This window comes from Silene latifolia, chromosome 4, assembly GCF_048544455.1.
Source record: "Silene latifolia isolate original U9 population chromosome 4, ASM4854445v1, whole genome shotgun sequence".
Classification (NCBI taxonomy): Eukaryota; Viridiplantae; Streptophyta; class Magnoliopsida; order Caryophyllales; family Caryophyllaceae; genus Silene; species Silene latifolia.
Genome location: NC_133529.1, coordinates 50772454 through 50796788, shown reverse-complemented (window position 1 = coordinate 50796788; position 24335 = coordinate 50772454). Strand labels below are relative to the sequence as shown.

The 24335-nt window shown below is 39.5% G+C and overlaps 1 non-coding gene across 1 annotated transcript; it reads right to left on the bottom strand.

Annotated features, from left to right (window-relative positions):
* Positions 1 to 7091: 7091 nt before the first annotated feature.
* On the bottom strand, positions 7092 to 7200 carry LOC141654037 (small nucleolar RNA R71). The gene has a single exon (XR_012547619.1). It is a non-coding gene; the product is annotated as a small nucleolar RNA R71 (small nucleolar RNA).
* Positions 7201 to 24335: the final 17135 nt, after the last annotated feature.

Sequence of the window (24335 nt, the reverse complement as noted above, 5' to 3'; positions counted from 1 at the left end):
ATTTAGCTCACTTCCACTCATTCCTACAATAAATCATAGAAATTCCAAAGTAAACCGTTTCGGGAGAAGTAGTAGCTTTAAGCAAACAAATACGCATTGAAATACGTGCCAAAACTGCAAATAAAGTGTATAGAATATGCACGTATCAAATCTCCCCAAACCAAACCTTGCTTGTCCCCAAGCAAGCACTATGACCCGACTAAAAACTTCTAATGGAACGGATTTCATGCTCAGAGCTAATACAAACCATCATGCCCAACCAATTTAATGCAGCTATTAACATCCAAGTATCTTGTCAAATGCAAACGAGTTGAACATGTTAAAGAATTTGCTAAACCTTCGACCTTGCAAGACTCGTATATATCGGACTCTCGCGGGTCGCTCATTCGCTCATTTAAGTACAAGGTAAGATATATTGTGCAAGACAGAAGAGTAATAAAAATAAGACTCTCACCTATCTACGACCCATAAGAACATGCCTGCAATCTAACATGAATAAAGTCTCTACAACCGTGCATATGCATTCCAACCATTTAATGACCATGACACACGCCGAGGCAATTTTGGAATTGTGAGGCTAGAGGTAAAAAGAGGCTAAAATGAATTTGGGAAAGAGGGGTTAGGCCGAGCTAATAACCACTAAACCAAATTATAAGCAAATCCACTTCTTACTTCCACTTACCAAAAATAACACCAATGCTCAAATATCATGAGCATAGAACTCACAATTCTCTAATAAAATACAATTCCCCAAATAATATGAATAGCACATGGAAATTAAGAAATCACCATCCGAAAATCATTTTAAACATGTGATCTCTCTCTCTTTTTTTTTTTGATTTTCTTTCTTTTCTTTTCTTACTTTCTTTTGTTTTTTTTTTCAATTCATCGTCTGGCAGTCGATCGACCAACAACATCAGTCGATCGACCACCCCTGCTGGCCAGTGCTCTTCTGCCCAGTTCAGTGTCTTCCCCTTTTTTTTGATTTTTCTGAGTTTTTTTTTCTTTTTCTATTTCTTGTTCATTTTTCTTTCTTTCCTTCCCACCATTTCACCTCCAACTTCTCATGAAGAACAAAATAACCAAAAGACATTCAAGAAATTCCCAAAACACTAACATTACTAGCTCGGATAAGGTAGGTTAAATATAGTATGTAGCTAAATGGGACAAAATAAGCTATTTGGCTATGTGAGGTTTATGAGTAAAATGAGAAAGGGGAACCTCTACCACATGTGTCAACAAACCACGGACCCGAATGCATATAGGTATCAAGTAGAATAGACTCATGCTTATGCAAATTGATGTGACATGCCTTATAAGGAGAAACTACTCTCATTCCTACATGAAATCGGTCATGAATGTCACCGATTTATTAAGCTCTATCCTTAGAAATTTAAGTAGCTTGCCAATATTGAGTCAAGTCTATTCGTTTAGCAAAATTCCAACAAAAACTCGTAGACTATGCAAGTGACATACTTGGAAATGTTCAAAGTGCAAGGAAAGGGCAATGAGACAATATGTAATGAAAACTCATCATTGAAATCCTTCCGTTCCGACTCGACCTAAATGTGAAAGTAAACGTGATTTTTTTTGAATTTTTGGTGGTTTTTCAATTTTTTTTTCATTTTTTCTTTTTTTTTTTTTGAATTGAAAACAAATGCAAGCTGAAATGCAATGAACGTGTGACTGAAATGCAATAAAAAACAAATGCAAATGCAATAGACATATGCATATATCCTCCCCAAACCAAAACGCACAATGCCCTCATTGTGCTCAGCAGCAAATCACCAGCATCAACAACAATAATGGGAAGAATATAAGCAACAACAAAATAAAAGGAAACTAACAAAAAGGGATCGGAAACTCACAAAAGAAAACCTCCCCAAACCAGCCAAAAATGGGGGAGGTCAGGATGCGTCTAATCCCCACCGTCATACTCGCTGCCCTCATCCTCCTCGGAACCCGAGTCATCCTCCTCTTCCGCCTCAAAGAGCAGCGGCAAATCGTAGTTATAGGAGTAGATCTCGTAGCAAAGTGGAGGATATCCGCCACCGGGGAACAAAGAAGGACGGGTGAGTCCAGGGACCTCGTGGAAGCATCCCCGTCCGAGCGTACTCCTCAGAATCGGGTACATGGCCAAAGCCATGTCTATCTGTCTGATCAAAACTCCTGCACAGGTCACCCAACACACGGGAAACCGCCCTTTGGTCCATGACCGCAGGGATAACAATAGGTGTAAGGGGACGAAAAGTAGCCGGGAAACCCGTGGGAGCAGGAGTGGAGGAGGAGAGGGCCTGTGAAGAGGAGGCACGAGCTCGCCTCGAGGTGCTAGCAGTAGCGGTGCCCGCCACAATAGGGAGCCTGTAGCTAGGCAAGGGCGGGCGAGTCGCCCCCAAAACAGTGGTAAGGGGCAAGATAGAAGGGAGGTCAAGGATAGGGATGAGGTTGCAAATGAAAGAATCAATCTTCCACCGACCCCGAGTATCGACCCATTTCACAGACTTGGCGTAGTCAAGGTCCATGAAGCGTGCGTCAGGGTCAAGAGGGGCCTCCTCTCGAGGGAAGACAAGAACCAGATGGTTGGCGATACGAGTCACCAACCCACCACAAACAATAGTGGCCAAAGAGGTACCCTCACTTATAGTGTAAAAGTGAGAGGCAGTCAAATAAATTATGTTATAAATACGGGCTACCCGACTTTCAATGTTCAGATAGCCCGCCAAGATAGACAATTCAATGGTATTAACATTATTTGACACTTTGCGGCCGAAGATGGTGTTACCCATCAGCCGGAAGAAATAACGAAAAGGGGGTAAGTGGATGGAAGTGCCCGTCCTCTTAGGGCCGTTCGATCATGAGATACACGACCACATTACCCCGTGCACATCGAAGTTTCCGAGGTGTTACCCTCGAAACAAAGACCCAAATAACCAAAAATTCACTAATGTCAAGGAGTAGGTGACATTGAACAATAGAAAAGAAATGCAAGAGCTACTCCTATTGGCTTCAAAAGAAGCCCGGTCAAAAGCAAAAGACGAGAAAACTCAAGGGTTAGAGTGTAGTAGGTGAACTCAGCCATGTCCACCAGTCCCGACATCCCTGTCCCATTTAGCAGAGACACAACAGATTCAAGACACCCTAGTTTCTCTAAAGTTGGCTTATGAATAAAACGGGTTGCCTGAACTTTTATTTTTTCGACCAAGGTAATAAATTTGGCTCTCTGAGTGGAGGTAGAGAAAGTCACCTGCGGATAGTCAGGTAGACTATCCGTAGTTACCTCGATCATTAACGGCGGACCCCGCGCCGTTTAGCCGCTCCTTGACCGGATCGCCCATCAAGATCGTCTTCCCTTTTGTCATTGTTGCTTCCTACAAAATTAACAAATCAACAACTAGCTTCCCATAATTTGAACAATGAAAATTTATATAACCCTAAACAAAATCAGAAATTGAACACGAAATTAGGGTTTCTAAAATTTGGGGAAAACGGAATTAAGCATCTCCTAGTTGCTAAGATGTCTCGAGAATAAAGGGAAAAGGATAGCAAAATGCAATTAAAGCATAAATTCGATAAGAAATCAACCCCAAAGCTATTTTGCCCAAATTGATTTTTCCGACACAAGGTAACAATGCTCGAAATTTGGGCATAAAAATTCAGCGAGAATCGAATTTAAAGGACGAAAATAGGATTAGAAACATACCTTTGATGAGAACTCGGGAATTTGAGCAGGAAAAATCGAAGTAAAAGGGGTAGATTAGCAGGGAAAATCGCGAAAAGGGGAAGAACAAGGGGTTTTCTATTTTTTTGATTAAACGAATGAATGAAGTAAGAAATAGAACTTCCCTATTAACTTGAATTCTGGTTTCACGCGGTGGTCGATCGACTATCAGACCCAGTCGATCGACCAGTCTTCCCCTATACAGCTCTCTGACTTTTGCTCTTCAGTCGATCGACTGATGTGCTTAGTCGATCGACTGCAGGTACTGGCAATTAATCTCATTTACGTTAAAATTGCTTTTCCAACTTAAGTTTCCTGTCTTTCTCTCATAAACATTCAGCAAATCACCCTACGCACTTTGAATAAAATAATTACCCGCAAAAATTCTCAAAGGCACGTCTTTCCATAAAAGTAATTGCTAATTAAAAAGAAATAACTAAAGTGCTGTTTGGCCAAGCTTAAAAAGTGCTTTTGTAATTGAAAAAGTAGTAGCTTGGCCAAACATGGTAAATTAGAGAGATTTAAAAGTGCTTTTGAGAAGTCAAAAACTCATTATTCACCCCCAAAAGGAGAAGTAGATATTTACTACTTCTATTGCTACTTTTTACATAAAGAACCAAATAAGCAAACAAAAGTTGTATTAAAGTAGTTAGGCCAAACATATAAATTTTGTGAGAAACCGCTTTTACAAAAGTATGGCCAAACAACTAAAACTTTTCCGAAAAGTAACTAGTGAATAAACTCCTTTTAAAAAGGAAAAGTTATTTTCCATAAGCAAGGCCAAACAGTACCTAAGACTCCTAATGCAAATTAATTAAATAAAACTGTAAAGTTCCTAATTACATAAAAATTACAAGCCGGGTTGCCTCCCGGTTAGCGCAGGTTTAAGAGGTCCCGCACGACCTTTTTTTTACCTTAGTTTGCATCATCCGATAACGGGTCGAAGTAAAATACCTCGACTTTCCCAACAAATTCATCTGTTCCGTGATAATGCTTCACATATTGGCCATTAACTTTGAACCTTTCTCCAGCAGAGGTCTCCAGTTCAACTTATCCGAACTTTGTAACTGCTGTGACCGTATAAGGGCCACTCCACCTGGATTTCAGCTTACCAGGAAATAAACGGATACGAGCGTTAAAAAGAAGTACCTTATCGCCAATATGGAACTCGCGCTTAATAATTCTCTTGTCATGCCAGCGCTTTGTTTTCTATTTGTAGATTCTGGCATTATCATAGGCCAGCAGCCTAAATTCCTCCAGCTCATTTATCTGTGTCATACGTTTCTCACGAGACAGGTTAGGATCCAAATTCAAATCACATATAGCCCACCAAGACTTACGCTACAACTCAACAGGTAAATGACATGTCTTACCATAAATCAATCGGAATGGTGACATCCCAATTGGCGTTTTAAACGCGGTCCGATAAGCCCATAAGACATCATCTAACTTAAGACTCCAATCTTTCCGTGATTTAGAAACAACTTTAACTAAAACTTCTTTCAATTCTCGGTTAGAAATCTCAACCTGACCACTAGTTTGGGGATGATACCTGATACGTGCATATTCTATACACTTTATCTGCGGTTTTGGCACGTATTTTCATGCATAATTGATAGCTTAAGGCTACTATTTCTCCCGAAACGGTTTACTTTGCATTTTCTATGATTTATTGTAGGAATGCGTGGAAGTATGCTAAATCAAGCCAAGTTCTGTCCTCCCGGGAGCGAGTTCAAGGAAGCTAAGAGGAAGGAGAGTTCATTCACTCACCTTGAGATGCGTGCAAGGAGTGAAGAGTCATTTTGGAAGCATAAAGGAGCCACTCGCACAAAGATTATCGATCGATCGACTAAGCCTTTCATCGATCGACCACCGGATCTCGACATTCTTATTCAAGATGTTCACCGATCGACCGCGGCAGACGATCGATCGACCGATTTCGAGCCGACGTTTAATTTTCCGTGTTAGACTTTTAAAAGCCCAACTTGTAATTAATTTTTGGCATCTTTTTATCGAAGAGAACGCAAAGAACTTTTAGGTTATGTTATTCATTCCGAATAAACTCGGTTTTGATCTAGCTTGGGACGGAAACCTTTGATTCGAATGCTTTGTTCTTGATATTCAATTAGTAAGCCTTTTATGCAATTCTTCCTTTTCTTAATTTCACTTGTTATTTTGATTCTTGTTTCACAATTAATTTCAAAGAATTGATTTCTTCCCCTTTGTGTTAACTAGATTTCATTATGTCAAAGTTGTTCTTTACTATTAATTTCGCAATTAGTGTAGTTATGATTATGCGTAGGTAACTCCTTTGATTGGGAATTAGGTGAGCCATGGTATAAAATTAGGATTGTTGTGTAGCATGAGCTCTTCCGTATTGGTCTTGTTATCTTTTGATGGATTTCTTTGCTAGGTCGAAAGATTGGTAATTTGATTTATCACTAGATTTAGAATTTCTCTTGAGTGAAAACTTTGATAAATTCTAGGAATTATTGACCGTGAGGTTATTTGAGCTTTGATCGAAAGACTAGCTTATTTTCCCCGAGACCGTATTATGAGATCTCTCGCTTGACTCGACTGTTATTTGCCATGGTGAACCGAAATTCCCGATCCTCTTTTTTTTATCTTGTTAAGAATATTCATTTAGCAATTAGCCGCTTAATCAATCGATTTCAAAACCCCCAATTTATCGTTACTTTATAGACTGAAAAATAGCAAACAAAATCAACCTTGTCTCTCCGTGGTTCGACCCTTACTATCACTAGCTATAGTTTTAGTTTGGAATTATAAATTTAATTTTGATACTAAACGACGGTATCAAATTTTGGCGCCGTTGCTTAGGGAGACGGTGTAATTCTGTTTGCTTTATTTTAGTTTATTTTCCTTGTCTCAGGGAACTTTTGTTCCTTGAGGCCGTTGCTTATCTTTGCTTCTAGTTTCGCTTTTGCACAGTTAGAGGACAGGTTTTTGAGAGGAAGACTTGAGTACTCTCATTTTGGAAGTTATGGCTACGATATATGATAATTTTCAGCCGAAGGAGCACCACCTTCCAAAGGGGCAATAGTTACCTACCCCTTCTACCGGTAAATTCGAGTTTCGTTCCTCTTATATTGATTTAGTGGAACGGAATCGCCAGCGGTCTACTCGATGAAGACCCCTTGAAACATATGGAAATTTTCACGGATTATTGTTGTTCAATACCTATACCGGAGGGGGTAACTCAAGATGAAGTAAAGGGGTTTATGTTCTTATACTCCTTGAAGGATTCGGCGCGAGATTGGTATCGCTACCTCGATAGAGTAGCAAATGAGTAACCGATTGGACATCTTTAGCACTAGCCTTCTACAAGAAGTACTTCCCGCCTTCAAGATCGATGCCTTGAAGAGTAAAATCACGAGTTTTCAGCAAGGAGCCGACGAAGATTTTTGTGAAGCATGGGGACGTTTCAAAAGTTTGGTCCGAGCTGTCCCCCATCATGGTTTCCAGCAATGGTATCTTTGCAATCTATTTTACAATGCTTTATATGATGATTACAAAGTCATTTTGGATGCAGCTGCTAATGGTAGGTTCCAAAATAATACCGGTCAAAGTAAAGGTTGGAACACCATTGAGGAGATGGCAGTCCATAAAGCTGAGTTTGGAAGTTCACGTGGTAAGTCACGAAAGCAAAGTGAAGACATGATCATTGTTGTGTCACTTATAACTTCCATTTCTACCCGTCTCGAGAAACTCGAGACTTCTCAAGCTTCAAAAGGGAAAGTCAAGTTCCTATTCAAAACTCAGATGAGATCGAGAAGTTAAGGGAGATGGTCCAACTCCTTTTGGTTCAAGTGGCGAATATGGAAGCAAAGGATTGAGTCGTCACAGAATTTTGTGAAACAATTGGAGAATATGGAGGCTAAGCAAGCCTCTAATTCATTAATTAAATGTGAAGGGCCGGTTGAGACGATCAATGCCATCAATCTCGAAGTGGCCTTTCTTATGAAAGTCCCGATAAGCCAAAGGAAGACTCGGAAATGATGAAGAAGCTCGTTTGAATTCGATGTAAAACGAGTCCGAATGCCCGATAATTCAGTGTCGATCGACCTGCATTCCCGATCGATCGAATCAAATCTGTATCGACAAAATAGTTTCTCGTCGAAACTATTCACACCTAGCACATCCAAATCGATCGACCAACATCCTCGATCGATCGACCGAGATACCCGATGACGATAATTCGACAGAACTGCTTCACGCCCGGCCTTACATGGTCGATCGACCACCCATACCAGATCGATCGATGAACTCCGAGCAGGATGCAAATCCGTCAACTAGTTTGCATGATTCATCACTCATTGATGGTTTGATGGGGTTTTAAACCTACGGAAGCGTATGTTACCGATCCTACGGCCGATGTTGCGATCCAGATCCTGGAGCGTTTGAAGGCTACCAAGTCGAGCGTAAGTTTGGTAAGTTTCGGAGATGGTCCGAGAATCTCGAGGTAACGGTTCCTTTCACTGATTTAATTACCCAGGTACCCTCTTACGCTAAATTTATGAAAGATATCTTGAATCGTAAGAGAAATTTTCGTGATGATGGTAATGTTGCGTTTGTGGAGGAATGTAATGCTCTTTCACAAGTTAATGTGCCACCCAAATTAAAGGACCCGGGTAGTTTTTCAATTCCTTGCACTATAGGTAACCACGTAATTGGAAAGGCCCTTTGTGACTTAGGGGCCAGCGTTAGTGTCATGCCGTATTCTTTTTGCGAAAGGTTAAACATTGGTAGACTTAAGGTGACCGATATTACCGTTCAAATGGCAAATAGATCGACTCAAAGACCTATAGGTGTTCTGGAGGATGTACCCGTTCGAGTGGGCAAGTTTTTTATTCCTGTCGATTTTGTTGTTTTGGACATTGCGGAGGATAGTCAGATACCTATCATTTTAGGCAGACCGTTCTTACATACATACAAAAATGGGTGTGATAGATGTCAAACGCGGAACCATCACCTTAGAGGTAGGGGATGACACCATTGAGTTCGATCTTGCTCACAAGGCAAATCGAATCACGATGAAGATACGTGTTATTCCATTGATATTGTTGACAGGGTTGTTACTTGTAATTGGAGGGAATCCTTGGCCAAGGATCCTTTAGCTGATCTAACCCATTCAGATGAGTGTGCAGGTAATACAGTGGAGAATGCTGAGGAGCCAGACGCTTTGGTTGCCTCAATGGAGAGCTACGAGCTCAATGAGGAAGAAGATGAGATGTTTTTGAGCCTGGCCAACGATAACTTAGTGAACACTTGCTACACCATTGAAGCCGATTCTGTCTATCTTTGTAGAGGTAAAGGTGCCAGAGCGTAAGCCACTTCCCCTAATCTTAAGTATGTTTTTCTAGATGATACGGAGCGACCCGGCTATTGTTAGCTCTAAGCTTAACGATGACCACCGTCTGCGCTTTGATGTGTGTACTTAAGAAAAACGGGAAGGCTTTGGGTTACTCTTTGGATGACATTAAGGGCATCACCACGATGTTTGTATGCACAGGATAGAGTTGGAAGAAGGCCACAAACCTTATAGACAGGGTCAACGCAAGTTGAACCCGAAGATGCCGGAAGTTGTCATGGCTGAGGTGATGAAACAACTTGATGCAGGTATTATTTATACAGTTGGCAACTCCAAGTGGGTTAGCCCCGTTCAGGTGGTCCCGAAGAAAGGAGGGACTACCGTGGTTAAAAATGATAAAAATGAACTAATACCAACTCGAGTAGTGACAGGGTGGCGGATGTGCATTGATTATAGACATTAAATGCCGCCACCAAGAAAGACCATTTCCCCCCCTTTGTTGACCAAATCACTGAAAGACTTGCTTCTAACAAATTTTTCTGTTTTCTAGACGGATATTCGGGTTCTTTCGTATCCCTATTCATCCTGACGATCAGAGTAAGACTACTTTTACCTGTCCACAGGGTGTTTTTGCGTATCGTAGAATGCCTTTCGGATTGTGTAATGCCCCCGCCACCTTTCGTAGGTGCATGATGGGGATTTTTTCCGATTATATAGAGAATATTATGGAAGTATTCATGGATGATTTCTCGGTTTATGGCAGTGACTTTGATCGTTGTTTAGCTAACCTTGATAAAGTCATGCAAATATTATATAGATGTTAATCTTGTTTTAAATCGGGAAAAGTGTCGGTTTATGGTCAATGAGGGAGTTGTGTTAGGGCACCGATTTCGATAAAGGTATACATGTTGACAAGGCAAAGGTGCAGGTGATTGAGCAATTACCTCCTCCCGTGAATGTTAAAGGAGTGAGGAGTTTCCTAGGTCACGCTGGTTTCTACCGGCGTTTCATTAAGGATTTTTCAAAAATTGCTAAACCACTTACACAATTGCTTCTTAAGGATGTCAGTCTTTGAATTTACTGATGAGTGCCATGCCGCTTTTAACAGGTTAAAGGAGGCCCTAGTTTCTCGCGCCAATCATTCACCGCCGATTGGGACCTCCCATTTGAGATCATGTGTGATGCCATTATGCTTTCGGTGCGGTTCTGGGACAAATAAAAAGAATAAAGCTTTGAATGCCATATACTATGCGAGCCGAACTCTGGATGAGGCTCAAGTCAACTATTTTACCACTGAGAAAGAGTTTCTAGCTGTTGTTTTTGCCTTAGACAAATTTCGGTCTTATTTGTTATGTTCTAAAGTTATTGTTTACACTGACCATGCAGCGTTGAAGACTCTCTTTATTAAGAAAGATGCGAAGCCGAGGCTTTTGAGGTGGATACTCCTTTTGCAGGAGTTTGATTTGGAGATCAAGGATAAGAAAGGAGCAGAGAATGTGGTAGCTGACCACTTATCTCGTCTGCAGCTGACAGAAAGGGAGGATTCTTTCCCTATTAATGATTCTTTTCCTGATGAGAGTCTGTTAGCTATTACTACTTCAGGGTCTTATCGACCTCCATGGTTTGCTGATTTTGCTAACTTTGCTGTGACAGGTAGGATACCACCCGAGCTTTCATGGCAGCAGAAGAAGCGGTTTGCTTATGATGCCAGACAATATTTTTGGGATGATCCTTATGTTTTCAAGGAATGTGCAGACGGTCTCATCCGGAGATGCGTACCTCAGTGGGAGGTGAAGGATATCCTAGAGGCTTGCCACTCTTCTGCTTATGGTGGTCATCACGGTCCGTCCAGGACCGTAGCTAAGGTACTCCAATCTGGTTTCTATTGGCCAACTTTGCATGCAGATTGTCGCAGATTTTGTTCTTTGAATGCGATGCTTGTCAAAGATCGGGGAATATTTCCAAGAGACATGAGATGCCACAGGTAGGCATTCTTGAGGTCGAGATTTTCGATGTCTGGGGCATTGATTATCAAGGACCTTTTCCGAGCAGTCAAGGTAATAAATATATCCTCGTAGCTGTAGATTATGTATCCAAGTGGGTGGAAGCTTTTGCTACTCCCCATTGCGATGCAAAGGCCGTGATTAAATTGTTTAAAAAGATTATTTTCCCTCGTTTTGGTGTCCCTCGGGTTGTCATTAGCGATGGGGGAATGCATTTTAAAGAGAAACAACTTAGTGCTTTATTGACTAAATTCGGTGTCCAACATCGTAGAGGTTTGGGGTATCATCCCCAAACTAGTGGTCAGGTTGAGGTTTCTAACAGAGAATTGAAAGAAGTCTTAGCTAAAGTTGTTTCTAAATCACGGAAAGACTGGAGTCTCAAGTTAGCTGATGTCTTATGGGCTTATAGAACTGCGTTTAAAACGCCAATCGGGATGTCACCGTACCGATTGATTTATGGTAAGACATGTCATTTACCTGTTGAGTTAGAGCGTAAGTCTTGGTGGGCTATTTGTGATTTGAATTTGGATCCTAACCTCTCTCGTGAGAAACGCAAGACACAAATTTGAATGAGCTAGAGGAATTTAGGTCACGGCCTATGACAATGCAAGGATCTACAAGGAGAAATCAAAGCGCTGGCACGACAAGAGAATCATAAAGCGCGAGTTCCATATTGGCGATAAGGTACTTCTTTTTAACGCTCGTATCCGTTTATTTCCTGGTAAGCTGAAATCCAGGTGGACCGGCCCCTATACGGTCACAGCTGTCACAAAGTTCGGATCTGTTGAATTGGAGACCTCAGCTGGAGAAAGGTTCAAGGTAAATGGCCAATATGTGAAGCACTACCATGGATCAGATGCATATGTTGGGAAGGTCGAGGTTTTGTACTTCGATCCGCTATCAGATGATGAGAAGTGAGGTAACAAGGTCGTGCGGGACCTCTTAAACCAGCGCTAACTGGGAGGCAACCCAGGTTGTAGTTATTTTGTAATTTAGGATTTCCGTTTTGTTGTTTCATTCAATTTGCCTTTTAAGTTTTCTTGTTTTGTTTCATTTATTTTCATGCATTTGCAATTTCTTGGTTTGGGAAAGTTGTACGCCTTTGATAATTTCTGCAGGAATTTATTTTATGCAAAGTGCGTAAGTGGTTTACTGGATTTTTGCGAGAGAAAGACAGGAAGTTTTGATGGCAAAATGAATTTTGACGAATTTAATTCCAATTGCCAGCTCAAATAGTCGATCGACTAGGATGTTCAGTCGATCGACTGAAGCGAGGAGAACAGAGCTACTGTGTATAGGGAAGTGGTCGATCGACTGGGTCACATAGTCGATCGACCAGTCCGCGGGTTCAGAGGCAGCTAATAAGGGAAGTTTTCATCCTTATTCTCTTATTCTTTCATTTTCCCAAAATCAGAAAAAGGCCAAACCCTATTTCCTCTCCCTTCTTCGCGTTTTCAACTGCAAATCCATCTCGTTCTCTTCCTTTCTCGTTTTAATCTTCAAAGAAATCATCAAGGTACGTTTCTAATCCTATCTTTATGCTATTTATTCGAGTTTTGCTGAAGTTCCATGTGAAATTTTTGAGTAATGTGCCCTTGAGATGACAAAAATCGATTTGGGGAAAACGATTTTAGGGTGATATTCCTGGTATTTTATGTACTTTAATTGCTTATTCTAGGCTTTTCCCTTTGATTTTCGACACTAATTAGCAATTAGAAGATGGTTATTTCTGTTTTCCCAAAAATTTCGAAACCCTAATTTGCGCGGATCATCTGATTTTGATTCGGGTTTCTAGAAATTGGAATTTAAGTTGGTTGATTGTTGCTAATTTGATCCTTTTGCAGGAACAAGAATGACAAAAGGGAAGGAGCCAATGCAGGAAGGGCAGTCGAGCCAACGGCCTGCTAAGCGGCCGCGCGGACCGCCTCTGATGATAGAAACCACTACGGATAGTTTACCTGACTATCCGCAGGTTATCTTTGAAAAACCTATTCAGCGCGCTAAATTCTCTTTCTTTGCTTCGTCTGTAAAGGTCACAGCTACCCGGTTTCTCCACAAAGACACTTTGGAGAAACTAGGTCACATGAGTCTGGTCGTGTCCCTGCTAAATGGGACGGGTATGACGGGTCTTGTGGACATGTCTGAGTTCACATATTATGTCATGACCCTCGAATTCTTTTCCTCTTACGCTTTTGATTCCAAAGCCTTTGAGGCTGATGAGACCAACCCCTGCATTTCCTTTCGACTTTTTAATGTTAATTATTCTCTGACACTTGCTAATTTTGCGGGTTTTCTGGGTCTGTACTTCGAGGGTAGCTCCTCGGACCCCTCTGACACTCACCGGGCCATGTGGTCCTGCATTGGTGACACTTACGGGTCGAGGAGAACGGGCACTTCCGTTCACTTGCCCCCTCTTCGTTATTTTCTACGGCTAATGGGTAATACCATTTTTGGCCGTAAAGAGTCGAATAATGTTAACAATATTGAGCTTTCAATTTTGGCGGGTTATCTGAACGTTGAGCGTCGGAGAGCCCGCATCTATAACATTGCCTACTTGACCGCCGCTCACTTTCAGACTGTAAGTGAGGGCGCCTTGACCACCATTGCCTGTGGCGGTTTGGTGACACGTATCGCCAACCGTCTTGTTTTACTTTTCCCTCGACAGGAGGATCCCATTGACCCAGAGCTGCGTTTTATGGACCTCCCTTACGCGAGGGGTGTCTATTGGGTCGATAGACAGATGCGGTGGAAGATTGACTCTTTCATCTGTGACTGCATCCCTGTCACCGGCTACCCTCCTGTCTTGCCCCTCACCACTGTTGAGGGCTTTGCTAGGCCACCCTTGCCTAGTTACAGGTTTCCTTTGGTGGCCGCCACGCCTTCTGCTGGTACTTCGAGGAGGGCTCGTTCCTCCTCTTCACAGGCACCCCCTACCTCCACTGCTCCCACTGCTGGCACCTCCACTTTTCGACCACCTACTCCCTTAGTTGTCCCTCCGGTCATGGACCAAAGGGCAATGTCACGTGTTTTGGGTGATTTGTGCAGGAGCTTCAACGAGCACCGATTGGACACGGCCATCGCCCTGTTCCCGGTCTACGACGAGCTAGCTCGGAGGGGGATGCTTCCCAAGGGCTGCTGGGCTCACCCTTCTTACTTTGTTCCCCCTGAGGGTGGCTACCCTCAGGCTGCTAGAGACCCCTCCTACCACCACCACTACCGGTCCCTCCACTTCCGGAGAGCCACTCCCTCCGTTTCCGGAGAGCTACACCTGCCGCTGAGGAGGAGGAGAGTGAGTCGGGGTCCGACGAGGACAGTGACCCCTCCTACGAGGGTGGAGATTAGATGCCGGTGACCTCCCCGTTTTTGGCTGGTTTGGGGAGGTCGTATTTTGTGAGTTGTTTTTCCTTTCTCTTTTCGCTTCCTTTTACCTTTTATGCTTTTATTCTCCCATTAATCTGCTGGTGATTTGCTGTTGAGCACAATGGGGACATTGTGCGTTTTGGTTTGGGGAGGGTATTTGCATATGCCTTTTGTTTTGCATCTGCATTTGTTTTTTATTGCATTTCAGTCACATGTTTAGTGCATTTCTGTTTGCATTTGTTTTTATTTTCACCATTCAAAAAAATATAAAAAAAAAAAACAAAAACAAAAACAAAAAAAAAAAAAAAATTGAAAAAAATTCATAAAAAAAAAAAACCAAAAATATCACGTTTACTTTTGCATATAGTTGAGTCGGATTGGAGTTTTTAATGATGATTCTGCTCTATTAGTCAAATATGTCATTCCTTGCCCTTTCATAGCTGCTTAGCAAGAATTAAAAGTGATCTCTCAAATTTCGTTATGGAATCCATTTCGGGCAATTAGACTTGACTCATTACTTTTGGCAAACTACTTATACCTTCTGAGATATAGAGCCTATAACCGGTGACATTTATGACCGGTTAATTTAGGATTGAGAGTAGTTACTCCCTTCATTTCATGTTTTGCACGTGTATGAGTTTTGATTTCTTATTGCCTATACGCATTGGTTTGTGGTCGGTATTGCATGTTTAGAGAACTTTTGCATCCTCCCCTTTCTCATTTTACCCCACTAACTCCACTATAAGCCAAAATTGCCAGTTGCCCTCAACTACATCCCATACTTAGCCTACCATTGTGCCAAGCTAGGAAGTAGTAGAGGAATTTGTTGATTTAAGCTGTTTTGGTTCGCTCTTGTAATGTTGGAGCGGGTATTTTTGAGAAGTGAAGAATTTACTTGACCTCGAAACAGAAGAAAGAAAAAGATTCAAAAAAATGAAAAAAAAAAAAAAGGAGTTGTTTACCTGGCAGAATGTTCTGAAGTGTGCAGGGTGGTCGATCGACAGCCCTCATTGGTCGATCGACCACCAGTTCAAATTTCGAAAAAAAAAAGGAAAAAAAAGAAAGAAACAGAAATAGAAAAATGGAAAAAAAAAGAGAGAGTCTTGAAAATAATAAGTCTTGGCTGAAATAAAACACGCCTCATGTGTTTACCTCTTGATTTGGAGGCGTCCGTTTGGATTTGTGAGTTTCCTAGTCAATAAAGGCATGTTCTTTTTGTTGAGTTGGAAGAACGGGATTCGGTTTCTGATGGTTCGTTAGGTACTAGCTTGGCTCTTACCTTCACTTTCCCATAATTGTTTTGCCTCTTCTTTCCCACTTAGCCTCACATTTCCAAATTTTGCAATAGTTCGGCATGTGATAGTCCTTGATGGTGGTTATGCGTATGTACGGTTAATAGAATCGTTATTCATGCTAGTCAAGCATACATGTTTTGTCGGTCGCAGTCTAGGTGAGAGACTATATTTTTCTTCCCTCTCTTTACATAATATCTTACCATTTGCTTTGCTGAGAGAAGAGCGATCCGGGAGAGTCCGATTGTATGAGTCTTGCAAGGTCGAATGCGCGACTTAATTCTATGATATGCATAAATTTGTTCGCTTGATTTAAACTTCGCGGTAGTTGACTTTGGGCATTAAATGGTTTGGCATTGACTTGTAGTTGGCTCTGAAGTGTACTCCTTTCCATTTAGTTTCATACGGGTCATAGTGCTTGCTTGGGGACAAGCAAGGTTTGGTTTGGGGAGATTTGATACGTGCATATTCTATACACTTTATCTGCGGTTTTGGCACGTATTTTCATGCATAATTGATAGCTTAAGGCTACTATTTCTCCCGAAACGGTTTACTTTGCATTTTCTATGATTTATTGTAGGAATGCGTGGAAGTATGCTAAATCAAGCCAAGTTCGTCCTCCGGAAGCGAGTTCAAGGAAGCTAAGAGGAAGGAGAGTTCATTCACTCACCTTGAGATGCGTGCAAGGAGTGAAGAGTCATTTTGGAAGCATCAAGAGCCACCGCACAAAGATTATCGGTCGATCGACTAAGCCTTTGATCGATCGACCACCGGAGCTCGAGACAGAAGTTCTTGTTTCAAGCATGTTCAGTCGATCGACCGTGCAGACCAGTCGATCGACCTGATTTCGAGCTGACGTTTAATTTTCCGTGTTAGACTTTTAAAAGCCCAACTTGTAATTAATTTTCGGCATCTTTTTATCGAGAACGCAAAGAACTTTTAGGTTATGTTATTCATTCGGAAAAACTCGCCGATCTAGCTTGGGACGGAAACCTTTGATTCGAATGCTTTGTTCTTGATATTCAATTAGTAAGCCTTTTATGCAATTCTTCCTTTTCTTAATTTCACTTGTTATTTTGATTCTTGTTTCACAATTAATTTCAAAGAATTGATTTCTTCCCCTTTGTGTTAATTAGATTTCATTATGTCAAAGTTGTTCTTTACTATTAATTTCGCAATTAGTGTAGTTATGATTATGCGTAGGTAACTCCTTTGATTGGGAATTAGGTGAGCCATGGTATAAAATTAGGATTGTTGTGTAGCATGAGCTCTTCCGTATTGGTCTTGTTATCTTTTGATGGATTTCTTTGCTAGGTCGAAAGATTGGTAATTTGATTTATCACTAGATTTAGAATTTCTCTTGAGTGAAAACTTTGATAAATTCTAGGGAATTATTGGACCGTGAGGTTATTTGAGCTTTGATCGAAAGACTAGCTTATTTTCCCTGAGACCGTATTATGAGATCTCTGCTGCTTGACTGACCTGTTATTTGCCATGGTGAACCGAAATTCCCGATCCTCTTTTTTTATCTTGTTAAGAATATTCATTTAGCAATTAGCCAGTTAATCAATCGATTTCAAAACCCCCAATTTTTCGTTACTTTATAGACTGAAAAATAGCAAACAAAATCAACCTTGTCTCTCTGTGGTTCGACCCTTACTATCACTAGCTATAGTTTTAGTTTGGAATTATAAATTTAATTTTGATACTAAACGACGGTATCAATACCCCAAACCTCTACGATGTTGGACACCGAATTTAGTCAATAAAGTACTAAGTTGTTTCTCTTTAAAATGCATTCCACCATCGCTAATGACAACCCTAGGGACACCAAAACGAGGGAAAATAATCTTTTTAAATAGCTTAATCACGGCTTTTGCATCGCAATGGGGAGTAGCGATAGCTTCTACCCATTTGGACACATAATCTACAGCTACGAGGATATATTTATTACCTTGACTGCTCGGAATAGGTCCTTGATAATCAATGCCCCAGACATTAAAAATCTCAACCTCTAGAATGCCTACCTGTGGCATCTCATGTCTCTTTGAAATATTCCCCGATCTTTGACAAGCATCGCACTCAGCAACAAAATTGCGACTATCTACATGCAAAGTTGGCCAATAGAAACCAGATTGGAGTACCTTAGCCACAGTCCGGGACGGACCATGGTGACCACTATAGGCAGAAGAGTGGCAGGCTTGTAGGATATCCTTCACCTCCCATTGAGGCACACTTCTCCGGATAAGACCGTCTGCGCATTCCTTGAAAACATAAGGATCATCGACGATAAGCGAACCGCTTCTTCACGCCCATGAAAGCTCGGGTGGTATCTTACCCGTCACAAAGAAATTAGCGTAATCAAAGAAACCACGGAGGTGAATAAGACCCCGAATTAGTAATAGCTAACGAGACTCTCATCAGAAAAGAATCATTAATGGGTAACGAATCCTCCTTTCTCGTCACCGCAGACGAGATAAATGGTCAGCCACCACATTCTCTGCACCTTTTTTATCTTTGATCTCCAAATCAAACTCCTGCAAAAGGAGTATCCACCTCAAAAGCCTCGGCTTCGCATCCTTCTTAAGAAAGAGAGTCTTCAGTGTTGCATGGTCACTATAAACAATAACCTTAGAACCTAACAAATAAGACCGAAATTTATCTAAGGCAAAAACTACAGCTAGAAACTCCTTCTCAGTGGTGTAATAATTGACTTGAGCCTCATCCAGAGTTCGGCTCGCATAATATATGGCATTCTAAACTTTATTTTTCCGCTGTCCCAAAATCTGCGCCAATCGCAAAATCGCGGCATCACACATAATCTCGAATGGGAGGTCCCAATCAAAGGCGGCCGAATGATTGGCGCTGAAACTAGAGCCTCCTTTAACCTGTTAAAAGCTAAAAGGCACTCATCGAAAACTCAAAGACAAAGATCCTTAAGGAGCAATTGTGTAAGTGGTTTAGCAATTTTTGAAAAATCCTTAATGAAACGCCGATAAAAACAAGCATGACCAAGGAAACTCCTCACTCCTTTAACATTCACGGGAGGAGGCAATTGGTCAATCACCCGCACTTTTGCCTTATCAACATGTATACCCTTATCGAAATCGGATGCCCCAACACAACTCCCTCATTGACCATGAACTGACATTTTTCCCGATTTAAAACAAGATTAACATCAATACAACGCCGCATGACTTTATCAAGATTAGCTAAACAACGATCAAAGTCATTACCATAAACCGAGAAATCATCCATAAATACCTCCATAATGTTCTCTATATAATCGTAAAAAATCCCCATCATGCACCTCTGAAAGGTAGTCAAGGGCGTTACACAATCCGAAAGGCATTCTCGGTATGCAAAAACACCCTATGGACGGGTAAAAGTGGTCTTACTCGATCATCCTGGATGAATAGGGATCTGAAAGAACCCCGAATATCCGTCTAGAAAACAGAAAAATTTGTTAGAAGCAAGTCTTTCAGTCATTTGGTCAACAAAAGGGAGGGGAAAGTGGTCTTTCTTGGTGGCGGCATTCAACTGTCTATAATCAATGCACATCCGCCACCCTGTCACAACTCGCGTTGGTATTAATTCATTTTTCTCATTTTTAACCACGGTAGTCCCTCCTTTCTTCGGAACTACCTGAATCGGGCTAACCCACTTGGAGTTGCCAACGTATAAATATTACCCGCATCGAGTAGTTTCATCACCTCGGCCATAACAACTTCCTCGCATCTTCGGGTTCAACTTGCGTTGACCCCATCCGTAAGGCTTGTGGCCTTCCTCCAGCTCTATCCTGTGCATACAAATATCAGATCTGATGCCCTTAATATCATCCAAAGAATAACCTAAAGCTTTCCTGTTTTTCTTAAGCACACACATCAAAACAGAAAGCTGGTCATCATTAAGCTTAGCACTGACAATAGCTGGGTACTGCTCCGTATCATCTAGAAAAACAAACTTAAGATTGGGAGGAAGTGGCTTACACTCTGACACCTTTACCTCTACAGCATAGGCAGAATCAGCTTTAATGGTATAGCAAGTGTTTACCAAATTTTCGTTGGCCAGGCTTATGAGCATCTCATCTTCTTCCTCTATGAGCTCGTAGCTTTCCATTGAGGCTACCAAAACATCTAGCTCCTCAGCATTCTCCGATGTATTATCTGTACACTCATCTAAACGGGTTAGATCAGCTAGGGGATCCTTGGCTAAGGATTCCCTCCAGTTACAATTAACAGCCCTGTCAACAATATCAACGGAATAACACGTATCATCATCAGTGGGTTCAGTCGCCTTACGAGCAAGACTGAACTCAATGGTGTCATCCCCTACCTCTAAGGTTATGATTCCGCGTTTGACATCTATTACAGCCCCAGCTGTATGTAAAAATGGTCTACCTAAAATAATAGGTATCTGACTGCCCTCTGCAATGTCCAAAACAACGAAATCGACAGGAATAAAAAACATACCCACTCGAACGGGTACATCCTCTAAAACTCCTATAGGTCTCTGAGTCGATCTATTTGCCATCTGAAGGGTAATATCGGTCACCTTAAGTCTACCAATATTTAGCTTTTCGCAAACAGAATATGGCATGACACTGACACTGGCCCCTAAATCACAAAGTGCCTTTCCAATTTCGTGGTTACCTATAGTGCAGGGAATTGAAAAGCTACCCGGGTCCTTTAATTTAGGTGGTATGTTAATTTGCGAAAGAGCATTACATTCTTCCACAAAAGCAACAACACCATCATCATGAAAATTTCTCTTACGATTCAAAATGTCTTTCATAAATTTAGCGTAAGAGGGTGTTGGGAAATGTGTCCTCAACAATAGTGCGATCACATGATTTAAATATCATTATTAAATCTCATTTTAAGAATACATGTGGGATGTAATATTTTACGAACAACCGGTCCACACATATCGGTAATGATTGGCTGACTAGAGTTTGACATTACTGTCGTGCGACGGTGGTGATCAGTTGATCCCCTTAGGTCATACCTATAGGGAAATACTCTTAATTGATTATTTAATTAATCGTATACTGATACGAGTTAATTAAATTGCTTAAAATTGACGGATGATTTTGTGAGTATAATTTACGTATCTTATTGTAAATATGATTAAATAAGACACGGTCTAAGTAATCGAATTATTTTATTACTTGGATTAAATTATTGTTTACAGAAACAATTGAAACGGAATGAATAAATTATTATAAATACAAAATGTTGTAGTTTATAATTTGGAAACCTTTTTGGTACGAGTAATTACGAATTACTAGTCAATTTTGTAAATGACATATTTTATGAGTATGTTGATTTTTAATATGATAAAAATACATTGCATTGTAACATGTCATGTAACATGTTACATGTGACAAATTTGACAAATGACAAAATAAAATGGTTTCTTCATTTTATACTTAAAACCGAAAATATGGGTGGGTTTATAGTTTATATTGTGTTATTTATTTTAAATGGAAACACAATCATGAAACTAGGTAGTAGGCTTTGCATGCTTGGTCTCTTGTGAAGAGCAAAAATGAAAGCTATTGGGCAACCTACCCAATGCCATTTTTCGGCCAAGATGAAAGAAAAGAGATGTTTTTCTTTTTCCTAATTAATTCATTCATTCAACATGATAATTTTCTAGTGTGAGAAAATTAATATACTCTCTAAATATTGTGAATTCTAGAGAAATAAAATCACACAAAAACACCCCTCTTGACCGAAATAATCAAGAGCCCAAATACAATTTATTTGTATCAATTTTATTGTAAAACCATTATTATTACTAGATCTAAATAGTATTGGTTTATTAAGATGTATTCCTTGGGTGTATGCTTTTGGGAGGGATTCTACTCTTGAATCCTTGTTCTTCCATTTGGAAAGCTCAAGAACAAAAGAAAAGGAGATTTCTTTTGTGCCCATAAAACCGAAAATAACAATGTAAGAACATGATTTCTTCTCTATTTGTTTCATTGTTTGCATGCATAAAATCCGTATTTAATTTTATGACAAATTAATTTAAACATATATGAGTATGTTAGTATGTATATAGATCTACATTTCCTTCAATCGGTATCAGGAGCCACGGTTTTTGCATGCAAATCGGTTAAAAGTTTTTCCGAGTTATAAAGAATAACATATAAAACTTGTATATTTTGTGTTATTATGATATATCACGAAATTCATCCATGCATGTTAATATTTCTGGTCCTAAAATGTTTTAGGATATTTTGGTTAATTTTACGGATTTTTATTGTTCATATTTTACAATAATGACATTTAAATATGATTTTATGAGTAAAAATGTCATTTTTGGTCTAAAATTTGCTATACTTCGAATTTTAAAGTGATTTTTGGATATGTTGTCACATATATTATTTTGAGGTAACCTGTAAATTTTCATAATTTTTGGACTTGTTATGCTCGAAAAATGGATTTTTCATCATTAAATTCGGATTTAAGTGAAAAATAGGTTAATATGAGTTAAATTTCGAATCTGGTCATAGAAAATTAATATGTTGTCACATGCAATTTTACAAGATGTGTGTAAAATAATTGGCTATAAAGAAGTCTTTTTGCATGATTTATGAATTTTTGAAGAAAAATAGCATAAATAGTGACATTATTAGTGGAAAATTAATAAAACATAATCTATGACTTAGGAAAAACGTCTAATGTTGCATTTTATTATCTTTTTCAGATATAAAATTGAAAAGTTAGTAAAAGTAATTTTTCCATGTTTTTATGATTATTTTATTAAAACATCGATAAACCGCAACATTGTTTTTCCGGAAAAATTTCGAAATTTTTAACCTAAGATTTTGAACATTATGAGTGTCATGGAAATTTTCCAGAATGTTCAGGAGTTTAAATTTCAAATTTCAAATTTATTTGAAATTTTGTGATTTATTTGAAGTTTAATAGCTTATTTTGTAATTTTTAGTCCATTTATGAACAATTTTATAAAATATGGGTTAATTATGGTCAATTTATCAGTGAAGACTAAATTTTGAGTCCTAAGTGGTTAGGGTAATTAACTAGTGCATAAATATGATTTTTTGTAATTTTTGTGATTATAAAATGTTAAAATCACGCAAATCCGTAAAAACCGAGTAATATACGATATTGGCTAATTAAAGGCGATTTGGCATAAAATGAAGCATGTTCATTCATATTATAATGCTGCATTTTTCTTTATGATTGTCATAATTTTAATTTATGTAATTTTAGAATTATGTAATTTTTCTTAGTATGGCCTTAGATTTTAATTGGTATTTCCCGAAATGTATGGGAATATCGATTCGGTTGTAATTTTTATTGTGATCTCGTATCACCGTTTTGTAATTTAATAGATTTATTTTATTTTAGTTACAAATGTATAATAGGAAATTATGTAATTTATTATGTAATTTTATTCATTCCGGAGTTCCCAAAGACGGATTTCTTCAAGAATGGCGATACATAAAGACGGTGTTACCTCGAAATGCGTGCCTCAACCGAAGTACAAGGGACCAATGGAGTTGGTTTCCGAATATGTAATAGATAAAGAGTTTTTCTATTTTAGGAAAGGCCATACTAGGATTTATTTATTTTTATGCTTGCATTTTATTTATATGTCACATGCATCGCTAAATCGCCATAACTAAACATGCATTGTCTTTTTATCGAGTTTATCGACCGTGTCAATTAGAATTATCGTAGTTCACCGCTTTAGTTCACTTAAAACGTGATAGATAATAAATTGACATGACCTCTCGCTAAAACAATTAATTGAGACATAGCCTTACCAAATAGTAGAAACCATGAAAACCTATTTCGTGAGGGAGTGCACTCGGCCGGTACAAACCTTGTTACGTAGGGGAAGTGGGTGATAAATGTCTATCCACCGAATTCATGTTGATGAGGGTTTCATCGGCCACACCGTGCCCAAGTTAATGTGGGTTTGGATCATGGACACATTTATTCGAAATTTGGATTGAACTCAACAAAAGTTTTTCGATAAGGGTTTTATCGGCCACACCGTCCCATTGTTGAATGTGTTTTGGGCTAAAGATATATGTTAATGTAATATTATCGACCAAGAGTTCTAAAAGTAGAATCGATTAAAGCGTTAATCCACCGAGTTATATTGATAAGGGTTTCATCGGCCACACCGTGCCCAAGTTAATATGAATTTGGGTCTTGGAATCATTTATCATAGTTGGGTAGAGGTCACTATGTAAATGCTTTACTTGTTATTTACAAGTATTAATAAAACGATGAATGTTAAGTTTTCCATTATTCCGTTATAATATTGTTCTATTTCTTTACCACAATTCATATACGATATCATTTCGTTTTTGATTCAAATCTCCATTAAAATATCGTAACTAAAGACAAATATGAATTTGCTTCTAAAACCTCAAATGGACCATTGCTAAGGATCTCTTGTAAAGAGTATAGATTAAAGTTATTCATTATCAAACAGGTTTTTGATTATTGACTAACACTTCTACTTACAATGGACTATGTTTCATATACTTAATTGAATTAAGTACCTTGAAGCGATAAATTGTTTTGGTGATTAGATTTTCAGAATTCGTAATTGACCAAAATAACGCAACCACTTCAATA